General features: G+C 35.0%; 1 long non-coding RNA gene and 1 pseudogene across 3 annotated transcripts; one reads left to right on the forward strand and one right to left on the reverse strand.

Annotated features, from left to right (window-relative positions):
* The first annotated feature begins 609 nt into the window (after positions 1–609).
* On the forward strand, positions 610–3323 carry LOC150037024 (uncharacterized). 2 transcript variants are annotated; one of them, XR_016528423.1, is made up of 4 exons: positions 610–1024; positions 1308–1481; positions 2603–2949; positions 3042–3323. It is a non-coding gene; the product is annotated as an uncharacterized LOC150037024 (long non-coding RNA). The 2 variants fall into 2 exon arrangements; XR_016528424.1 differs by having other exon boundaries at positions 2629–2949.
* Positions 3324–4466: 1143 nt separating this feature from the next.
* Positions 4467–7477, reverse strand: LOC120073891 (cysteine-rich receptor-like protein kinase 29; annotated as a pseudogene). The gene is made up of 8 exons (XR_016528460.1): positions 6622–7477; positions 6547–6571; positions 6112–6227; positions 5884–6022; positions 5578–5788; positions 5242–5479; positions 5021–5173; positions 4467–4818 (listed from the first exon to the last, which is right to left on the reverse strand). The product of XR_016528460.1 is annotated as a cysteine-rich receptor-like protein kinase 29 (transcript).
* Positions 7478–12218: the final 4741 nt, after the last annotated feature.

The following is a 12218-nucleotide window of genomic DNA, read 5'->3' on the forward strand; positions in this document are numbered from 1 at the left end:
CTAATAATAGTTGAGTTATACCCAATTTAAAAAAAAAATAAAGAAAATAATTGGGTGCTTGCAGTCAAATTATTTAATAGAATAAAATTGTTTTATTTTTTTAGTATGTAACAAAAGTGGGAGATTAGCTGCTAATCATTACCCACAATTTTATTTTTCAAACTTTAGTTTAACTGTAACAAAAACAACCCAACTTTATCTATAAAAAGTATTTTCAGAATGAATGTTTTTTTAAATCACTTCTTTGCAACGATGATATGCTCACTTTCGACATAAAACCTTCTTCAATTTACTTTTATTTAACATAAAAGGTTTCATATTATTGAAGATAGTTAACATCACTTTCTATTCTTATGATCATCTCTTTATCTAATCATCGTGATTTAGGACAAGCATGATAGGACGATAAACCGAAACGACCGGCCAAAACCGACCGAAACAGAGTCGGTTGATCGGAAATCCATAAAAAATGGGTGGGGTCGGGTTGGGAGGGAACCGCCGACTGTAGATATCGGTCGGACTCCCAACGGGTCGGGTCAAAATCCGACCCGACCGACTTTATGAATTAAAAAAAAATTATTTAATATATAAGCGGTTCGTTCAAGCTTTAGCGCTGTCGCCTCCCTCGCCTAGGGTTTATTTTTTCGCTCCTTGCCTTCAGTTCACACTCGTAGTCGCCCACAAAAATCGTTCCTTGCTCAGTCCACAAAAATCGTTCCCTACTCGAATCGCACCACAAAAATCCTTCCTTGCCTCCTGTCCACGACTCCAAGTCTCCAAGTCTCCACAGGTCTTTCGTTCCTCTTCGCTGCTCAGTGCTCCGGACCGCTCGTCTTCGTCCGTTCCTCTTCGCAATCGCAGCCACAGGCACACCGTCCAGTCCACGACTCCAAGTCTCCATAGCTCGTCTTCTTCAATCTTCCGGATCGCTCGTTTCAGTATACAGTAAACAGTACACACTGTTTTCAAAATAGTGTTTTGTGCCTTCCTTGCTTAGTTGCTCGTTTTCGATTTTCAACCCGAGGTCCGTTTTCGATTTGCAACTGAAAAAATTGTCAAAATTATATATCAAATTAGTGGATGTCGACCTGAACAAATCTAAATGTATGTATGTGAATGTGTGTGCAAATACATATTGCACTTCAATGATTAATTGTCCAATTAGTGCATCTAGTGTAGTGAAAATGATGATAAATATATATATATATATATATATATTTGGCATAGAACTGAACTGATGTTGAAATTCTTTGAATTTTTGTGAATTGTGTGATACTGACAAGTGACGTTTGTCATATTTGGCATAGAACTGAACTGATGCATAAAAAAATGAATGAGAAGCAGAAGGAACGGATGCTAATACAAATATCATTGATGTTGATTCAGCAAATGAGACATCGGATGTTCTAAATCCACTGAAAAGAAGGAAGACAGTGAAAAAAAGAAGCTAAAAAGTGATCCTAATGACCCTCATGCTCAATGTAAGTACTGTGGAATTATCTATGCATGTCATTCCAAACGTAATGTATGAAGAATCATTTGGAAAATTGTAAAAAATACCCTTACCAGAAAAAGAGAGATCCAACCCAAATGACATTATCTTTCAAAACTAAAGTCAAAGACAATGTTGGGGATAATATGTCACAACTTGTATGTGAGTCATATAGTTTAGAGAGTTGTCGGGAAGCGTTGGTGGAAATGGTAATTGTTGACGAATTGCCATTCAAGTTTGTGGAGGGTAAAAGATTTAAGAAATTTGTTGATAGATTAACATGTGCAAGTCAACCTAGATTTTTTGTTTCATCTCAGTTTACTGTGGCTAGAGATGTGCTTAAGTTGTATGTTAATGAGAAAAAGCGTTTGAAAGACATGTTTGTGAATAGGAAGTATAGAGTTTCTCTCACTACGGATTGTTGGACATCGGGACAAAATATAAATTACATGGTCCTAAATTACATGTGTGTCTTGATGTTCCCACTAGATGGAACTCTACATATTTGATGCTTGACGCAGCTGTAAAGTTTGAAAAGGCTTTTGATAGATTAGAAGATGAAGATGCTTCTTATAGACACGATTTGTCACCAAAGAAAGATTGGACAAATGCTAAGATGTTAATTAGGTTTTTAAAGGTCTTTTATGATGTGACATTGAAAATTTCAGGGTCTTTGTACACTACTTCGAATATGAGTGGTTCAGAATTGTATACGTTTGAATGTTGGTAGTGCAAATGCAATGCTAGTTGAAATGCCCAATAACATGAAGGCCAAATTTGAGGGGGAACAATGAAAAAAAAAATTGTTGTTTTATGTGTTTCTATTGTGCTAGATCCTCAAAAAAAGTTAAGGTTTGTATCTTTTTGTCTTAAAAAAATTTTTTGGGCTAGAGGTTGTCAAATCTATGGGAACTGTAGTGGAACAATGTTGTGGACGTCTCTTTCATGAGTACAGTATTACTCATACTCAGAGTGGGAGTGGGAATGGTAGTACTTCTACTAATACACCAATTGTCCCAACCTCGGAGACGGAGACCATGATTGATTGTGATCTAATTGAAAAGGTGGGTGAAGACTTTGTCTATGATACAATTGATCTTGATTTTGAAGGCGATGAGACTATACCTTTCGAACAGGGGTCGGAGATTGATATTTATTTGTTGGAAGCGAATGTTAAGAATGAAGGTGATTTTGACATACTTCGATGGTGGAAGAGGAACAATCATCGGTTTGAGATTCTTAGTCGGATGGCTAGAGATATTTTGGCAATTCCAGTATCTACTGTAGCATCTGAGTCAGCTTTTAGTACAGGAGGACGTGTTGTTGATTCATCACGTTGTTCATTGGCTCCAAAAACAGTGGAGGCTCTCATTTTTGTACTCAAAATTGGCTAAATTCTGATCCAATAGACCTTGAAGTTCAACATGACATGGAAGAAGCTTCATTATTTGAAGAAGGTATTTATTCATCATTTGTATTTTGTAGTTGTAACTTGTTAGATTAAAATCTTAATGAAGTTGTATTTCTCTTCTTGATCTTAATCACATAGGATTCAGAGCGATTATGGACAATGAAAAAGACATTGAAGACCTTCCAGATTTTGCAAAGTTGTTCGTTAACGATTAAACATTTATCATTTGATTTTATTGTAATTGGGTTGTATTGGACAATTGACTTTATGTTTTATTATAATTAACATGTATTTGACAATTGACTTTATGTTGTAATTTCTGTTTTCTAGTTTGATTGTATTGTATGTTTCATGTGAGTGTGACTATGTGTCATGACATTTCTATTTGTGACGTATGTATTAAAGGTTTGTTTTCAATTATATTAGTTTTGTTTTGTTTTGTTTTCAATTATACTGTATGTGAGTGTGACTATGTGTCATGTGACTCTGGACTCTTATATTAGTTTTGTTTTCAAATATATATGAAATATGTATTAAAGGTTCTTGAATTTTGACTCACAATCACAAATTAAAAGAGAAAACTAAACATGATTGATAAGGAAGAAAACTAAATATTATGAACGATTTATAATTTATAATTGTAATTTTCATATATATTTTAATAAATAAATATAATTTTTTCTAAAGGAAGAAAAAAAGGCAAAACCAAAAAAACCAAAAAAATGAGGAAAAAAAAACTTGACCCGACAAAAATCGACAGATTGACAGTTCGGCCGGTCGTTTTTTAGCTCATTCGCTGGTCGGGGTCGGTTTGGATATATTACAAATCGATCCTGGTCGGTTCGGGGTCGGTCTGGTCGAAAAACCGACCCCGACCGATCGATGATCACCCTTTGGTATCTAATTGCTTGCATTCGCAATACCATTAATAATTCAAGATCAATTCAGTTTGATATTTTGTATTTTGAATTGAGATTTTTCATAAGTTTTATTTCGAGAGATTGAGGGTATTTTTAGACTAGTTATGAATATGTGGTAAAATAATTTTAATTATTTTAAAATTACTCCTAAACTTGTTTTAAAAATAGCTTCTTTCCTGATACTCATCATGGATTGCCAAAGATGGTGATATGCCAAGTATTATGGTTTTTATCATCAACAAAGATGGAAATAAAGCTATCTTCAAAGTTTCTTATAAGGCTTTATACGAAGGTAAGTTTACAGATGAACTACACTTTATTTTGAAATAAACAAGATATACAAAATGAAATCTAAGAAGAAAATAATAGATCATATTTACCCAACATAACTTTTGAGGTTCATTGAACAATATAGATACATATAAAATTTACCCTTTTTTTCAAAATAAAAAGTAACTTTTATATGGTGATGACAATCTGATTAACGAGGATGGAACTCAGTAACAATTAAAGAACACAAAAAGGAACGTAGAGATAGGGAAGATCGACACATAAATATACGTGGTTCACTAACAGTGTGTTAGCTACGTCCACGGGCAGAGAGAGAACAATATTATTTGAGAGAATGTTTTCAGAAATTACATTAAAAAACGGCCTCTAGGGTTAGAGAGTTTATATAGCGCACTACTTTAAACCTTAGGGTCAAAATCGTAAATAACTACAAATAAATAAATATGCTGAATACGAAATCTGAATAGGTTTCAAGGCATTTCAACACTATGCATGAAGAATGCAGGTTTAGAGGGTATAGGGAGAGTAATAGAAGAACTACTTAGCTTCAGAACCATCGAAGCCATTGTTGGTCAATTTGCTACATTTTCTTAAACACACAATAGTCCAATGTGAATGCATCTTATCATTTCAATCCTTGAACCAACAGTAAGTGTTGAATCTATAATATTTGAAGTTGTTCCTTCTCTCCAATTTTTCCATGCCTTACAAGAAAAAGTTCACAATGGTTAGTTAAATTAGAACTTAGGGATCTAATAGTCTATTACAGCAAAACGATATAAGAGCTAAATTAAACAACAAATAATTAACAATCTTTTTTCTTATATCAAAATCTTCCATCACAAAAGCTGCTTGAAGGGTTGTCATAGGTAAATGGAAACTTTGAGAAGTGAATCATATACTTACAAAGCTCGAGAGATCTTCGATGTTTTCTCCCTTACGAAAGCAATTATTTTTATGACCATTCAAAATTTCAAGAATCAAAATGTCAAAGCTAAAGACATCTGATTTTACGCTGAAAATTGTCCATGCATTACATACTCTAGAGCCATATAGCCACTGTAAACATAATAACAAAAAATTATTTAAAAGTATTGTAAAGCAAAATATAACTAATTTGTACTTACTAAGTCCCCGCAATTCTACTTGTATTGTCTTGTGTCTCATCTACTTCAAACAATCTTACCGTACCAAAATCTGCAATCTTTGGATCCATTTCTTCATCTAATAAAATATTGCTAGCTTTGAGATCACGATGTATGATTCGAAGACGAGAATCTTCATGAAGGTAAAGAAGTCCTCGTGCAATTCCAGTTATGATTTTATATCGTCTTTTCCAGTCTAATAGTGTCCGCTTTGCAAAATCTACGCAATCATCCGTTTAGGTAAATAACTTTGCCAATTATAAGAAAGAATGGCTTTTCCAAGAGTGTAGGACAAAAGACAAAAAACCAAAGTCATACCAAATATGAATTTGTCAAGGCTGCCATTTGGTACAAACTCATATATGAGAAGTCTTTCTGTTCTTTGCAAGCAAAATCCCAACAGCCTAACCAAGTTTCGATGTTGAAGTTTGACCATCAAAAGGACTTCATTTTTGAATTCAACATCTCCTTGTTGTGAATTTTTCGCAAATCTCTTCACCGCTATATACCTTCCATTAGGTAGATTACCCTGAAAAAGATCAATAATTAAATAAAGACTATCACTTTACTCCTTATTTATGATTTGGACATCATCAGTAACAATTCTTTTAATTCATTTCATACCTTATAAACAGCTCCAAATCCACCGTGTCCGAACTTGTTTTCACTTGCAAAGTCATTTGTTGTGACTTTAATGCAATCGAAATCAAATTGAATCATCTCCTCACTGCTAATTTCATCAGTGGTTTCTCGTGATTTATATCTAAGCGCAGATTATTAAGACATGATTAAAAAACTTCCGAATCAAAGCATATTAAACTGCCTATCTAAAAGAAAACAGAGGAACCATACCTTCGAAATTGTCTAATAATCTTTTGTTCTTTCTCTTCGTCAGTACCAAAATGATGAAAATGCCAACCAGAAGAACGATAGCAGAAACGATGGACACCCCAACGATTACAACAGTTCTACCAGTATTGCTATTATTTCCTGATAAAGGACAGAAAAGCTAGATAACGTGGGTTTAATGCATTAACAAAAACTCCATCTCCTATCTATCTTTTAAAGAGTGCAAGATCATTTAGGTTTTTCAATGTAGGATCTTCAACAGGTTTTATGTATGTAGTGAATTCAAGTTCAATTAGGTTGATATTGATGGTGTTTCTGCTTACTAATGCAAAATAAATAAATAAAATAATAAATAAATAATGCCAATTTTTGTTTTAGAAAATTGATTTTTTAATTAAAAAAATTCATACGTATGGAAAAAAAAAAAAAAAAAAAAACTGCATCAGTGCAATCTAAGCCACACCTAAATATGACCCAACAAACTTAAATAAGTTTTGAGAACATGAATGATACCAGGTATTGGAGGGGGAAGGTTCAACTGATGGCGAAGGTGGAGGCGGAGGCGGAGACAAATAGGAAGGTTAGATTGGGGTCATCTCATAATTGAGTTGACAACTAGTTGCAAGTAATCTGGCCCCTAAGCTGGCGTTGCAACAAGTAGGAAGAGATCTTTGAAGCTGATCCAGGCAGTTAAAACAGTCCAAATTGGACAAATCAGGAAAACGATCAAGCAAGCCATATATGGTATCCATACTCGGACTTGGAACTTTCTCAGATCCACCAGCAGACTTTCGAATTGAATTCCCACTCGCAGCCTCCCCCCGCAGTCGATCTATCAAACTCCTCAATGCTTCATTGAAACTGTCTGGGTTTGCTGCTTTGATAGTGTTCCAGTAGAACATCTTCAAGGTGCTGTCTCCGACCCCGTAAATAGAATTGTTCGAATACCGAATTTGACAATTGTGGTACCATCCCTCTGCCTCTATCTGGTTTGACAATTTTGAGAAATCCTGAGCGTTGCGTTGTTCACACAGCTTCTACATTGTTCTAACGGAACACCTCCACGACAAAGAGCCAAAGCGGTGACGCGGTCGGGAACTTCACCGGAAGTGGCGTTGTAGAAACCGTAATCGACTTGGGTGTTGGAAGAGATGGAGAGAAGTACGGTGTCCAGATTTTTCTTGAAAGGACTGTCAGCGGTGTAGTTGGCTTAGTTTGAACAAGTATGAAGAAAGAAGTCTGGCTGAGAAATTGTGGGAAACATCAACTGGGCGTGAATGAAGTAAAGGAACAACAACAAACTCCAGGTCTCCATGGAGTTCTCTTGTAATTCTCCTCTCAAAATCTACTCCATTTTTAAACATCAAACTATTACAAACTTCTCAACGTACGTCTATGCCGTTGACTGAATTAATGAAAAAGTCACCAGTCATCCGTCACATTTTTTTTTTTTTTAATTTATCATAGGAAAACACTTAGGGGTGATTAATAACCAAGGAGAGTTGGGTTGAATTGGTATTTTTACCAACTCAATGTTAGACAACCAACTTTAAATGTTGGTCACCCCTACTCTCCCTAATTCTCTCTCCCTCCCATGTTTTTAATGGTTTCACCCATAGGTCTCTGTTGGCGATTACCGTTACCACACTCTGACGACATACTCCGATGACCACCTTCGAGTGGCCAACTCCAAGCTCTAGCAACCACCTTCGACAAAACTTCAATAACCAATTCTGACAACTACCTTGGTAAAATAAACTTTGACATCCACATTCGCACGACTAACTTCGACGAAGAACTCTGGGCTTCACCAACCACCTCCGACGACAACTCTACTGAGTAACTCCAACGACTACCTTTGCATAAACAACTTCGGCGACATACTCTGCCTACCACCTTTGTGTGCCTAACTTCAACGACCACTGATAAAAATAAAACAGTGGGTTTAATTACCCACTATTTTATCATTCTCACTCTCACCCGTTTTCCAACGCGTTTTCATTACTCTCCCAACTCCCTCAACTACTTTGTCGTTTCTCTCTCTGATGCTCTCTTCACATTTACTCCGCTTCTCTCATCTTCTCTCTTCTTTCACCGTGCTTTCTCATTTTCTCTCTTCTTTCTTTGTCTGGCTCGTATGGGTTTTATTTTCCCTTTCTTTTCTCAACTCCTCCTTTCTCTTTTTTTATTTTCTTTCTATAGTTGTTGTTTTAGATCTAATTATTCTTCTTCTACTTAATTTTTTCATCTATCTAAAAGATATTACATACGACGTTCTATTGTTGTTTCACTAATCAAAAGTTCGACGATATGTTTTAAACAACCTATCCCTTGATATTTTCAAATTTTATATAATTCTAATGAAATAGTGGAACTCAAATTATTGCTCAAGTTTTTTTTCTTTTTTAAAAAAAGAAAGTTTGTACACTGATGCAATATAATAGTAGAAAAATAGAAATCAATATTTTTAAAATCATTTACCGATTTTAGGAAAAAGGTAAACCCATATTCCACAAATTGGTCAAAAAAGACCATCTAATAGTTGGTTTTATGATTTACGTTGTAACATTTTGGTTTCTGTTTTAAGATTAACATTGAGTGTCATCCCTTCTATCTAAAACAATGTCAATAGTTTCATTTGATGGCAATAATCCTTTAAGTTCTTTTTAATTTTTACGGTAATTAATGATTAAATTGGGTTTTATAATGGAATAATCACTTATATTTGAGTGTTTAAAAAATTAAATTCAAAATTTTGTGTTATGTATATGAATACTTTGTAAAGAATTTGTTATGTATTGAAAATGGAAAAGAATTGGAAGTCTTTTTGTTTGTATCTTAGAAAAGTTTTAAAAAAAATGTATATAGTTGAAAATTAAAGTCAACAATAGCAAAAGAAAAAGAAAAAGACAAAATCGATTTCATTTACAAAAACAGCCCAAGATACTCTAACTCAACTCAACTCTATATCCAAACACAGACAATAATTACCAACTCAATTTAACTCTGCACACCAAACACAAGCAATGTAACTCTCCAGATAATAATTATCAATTCAACTCAACTCAACTAAACTCTCTGTTTTTATCGCGCATCAAACTGCCCCTATTTACCTTTTGGGCGGTAACCATTTTTGTTTTCAAATCTTTTTTATTTTTTATTTTTTTTTATCATGTTTGGCTATGTGATTAGAGTAGTATATCTTATATACTTAGGGAGCGTTTGATGTAAGGACTATCCTAGAACTATAATAACCACCTATTACTATAGTAAATATTATTTCAAAACCTCAAATTAACTACCTTCAACACTATTTCAAACCTCCATTTGCTACCGTTTTTCCTATTTTACGTTTACCATTTTTTTTTATTATCCGCTACAGTGTTTACCATTTTCTTCTCAAACTAAAATATTTACACCCACTACTACAGAAATTGGATTACTTGACGTTTTTCCAATGTTTAACTGTCAAGTATAGTGTGATAACTATTCGAGTGTCAAATATAGTGTGATAACTTGACTCCGAAAAAATGTCAAAGACAAATGTTTCTTGATACAATTTTCGTGTTAAGAAAGATAATGCACTTGAATTGGTGGTATGTCAAGTTTATTCGAGTGTTAAGTATAGTGTGACACTCTTTGACATTTTTTATGTATCAAGTATATGTCTTTTTGTTTTCAAATTAAATGCCCCAATCAATATTCTCATTTTCTTCCTTGTATTCCAACAATACAATTACATCAAATAAATAAACATTATATATTTAAGATCTATCAACTCAATATATTCACTAAAAATCCATATGTTCAACTATGAACACTCCTCACAAATTACAACAATATTTCTCTTTCACATGTACACGCACAAAATAAAATCTCAACTATCACTTTCGTATACAAAACTCAACTTTCAACAAACACAAAAGTGACAAATTGTTTAATAAATAACCTCTCAACAAATTACATTATTTAATCTATACATTGAGCTTTGAAGTCTAAAGTTCGAGAACTAAGGATCAGGCAAGCCATGTTTAAGCAAGTCAACCTGCAAAATAGAATAAAGGGCGATAACATGAAATTTCCAAATATATAGATAAGTGTTAAAATACAATAACATAATCTAACCTACGAAAAGTTCAATAATAATGGTTACAAAACACAAATTCCAGCAACTATGTAACAATTCCAAAAGAGTTTCAAGGCCTTAATACCTATCAAAACATGCAAATAGTGTTAACTTTGTTGGACATTAGCTCCAATCCCTTGAAATCTTTGAATTGAACATCAAAAATTGAAAATAACTCAATTATTAGACCAATACTTCAATGGGTAACAAAGAACTATTAATACTAACCTCCAAACTTACCAAAACATTGCCAAGATCAGTCTCAAACTTATTGGACATCAACTCAACTCCTTCTAACACTTCAAAATCAATCTCATCACCAAACATCAAACAAGTAAACCATTACAGAAGATGCTACAATAAAACCCAAATCACAAATTCATTCAAATACATCCAAAACACTTACCCGAAGTGTTTGCTCAAATCGATGCTTCACTCGAGCCTCGACCAATTTTCCTGAAAAAAAATAAAAGAGGAACAAGAACACTCATACACTGATTTATTTGTCCAGTCAGAATATACATCAAACCAAAGTTTAATAACAAGTTACTAAAAGTTACCAAAATTTGCCAAAGTCAAAATCTTGTAACCCCGCACAACACGCTTCCAATCTTCAAACTCCGCTACAACCTGAATCTATGACCTAAACATAATGGGTTTTTATTAGAACTAACCAAAAATCAAATAATATTCAAAATTATGCATATAAACCCACTAAAATACCAAACCTTACCCAAAACAGGGATTAGGGGTGTTCGGCTACAGATCTAGGCGGGGCTGAAGCGACGGAAGTGATTAGGGGTATTCGGCTATAGATCTGGGCAGGGCTGAAGCGACGGAAGCGACAGAAGTGACAGAAGTGTTCAACTACAGATCTGGGTGTGGTTGAAGTGACGGAAGCGGTTGGGGGCATTCGGCTACAAATCTGGGTAGGGCTGAAGACTCGCGAATGATATGCATAGCTGGCCGGCTGGCGCCGCTAAGCAGACGGCAAGGGAGCTGGGCAGACGACGAGGGAGAGGGCTGGCACGACTGAGTAGACGACAGAATGAAAAACTTAATAACAGTGACGCGAATGGAGGCGGGGGGAGAATGAAGGCTGACGATGGCTAGGGCTCTCGGGCACACGGAAGAAGAAAAAAATTGGGGGGAAGGGGAAGGTCGTGAGTGAGATGGTGAAGAAGGAGAGAAAGTGTTTTTAGTTTGAGAGGGAAATGAAAATGGGAGAGAGAAATATTATTTTATTTGATAATTTTGGTAGGAGGGAAACCAAAATTGACAGGGAAATGAAAATGGGAGAGGGAGGGAAACAAAAAATAAACTCTCTACACGATTGCTGAGTAAAATAAAGGAGGAGAGAAAGAGTTTTTAATTTGAGAGGAAAATGAAAATAGTAAAGTTTCTACATAATTGCTTAGTAACACTAGACGATTGTCCACAAACACCCCGCGATCGCTTACTCGGAACTACACGATCGCTTACAAAACATTACACGATCACTTACTAGTTTCTATACGATCGCCTACCAAATGTTATACGATCGCCTACCAAATGCTACACGATCACTGAGATCTGCTACACGATCGTTGAGTAACACTAGACGATCGCCCAAAAACACCCTGCGATCGCTTACCCGGAACTACACGATCGCTTACAAAAAAATTATACGATTGCTTACCAGTTTCTATAAGATCGCCTACCAAAAGCTACATGATCATGATCGCTGAGGTCTGCTACATGATCGCTTAGCTCTGCTACACGATCGCTAAGTAACACTAGACGATCACCCACAAACACCCCGTGATCACTTACCTGAAACTACATGATCGCTTACAAAACATTACACAATCGCTTACCAGTTTCTATACGATCGTCTACCAAATGCTACACAATCGCTGAGCTCTGCTACACGATCGCTTAGTAGAAGTAGACGATGAGTGACACATAATTGGAGGCCTATCAAATATCTGAAATATTCTGTCAA

The sequence above is a fragment of the Benincasa hispida genome, chromosome 3 (assembly GCF_027475165.1).
Source record: "Benincasa hispida cultivar pf3 chromosome 3, pf3_genome.v1.1, whole genome shotgun sequence".
NCBI lineage: Eukaryota > Viridiplantae > Streptophyta > Magnoliopsida > Cucurbitales > Cucurbitaceae > Benincasa > Benincasa hispida.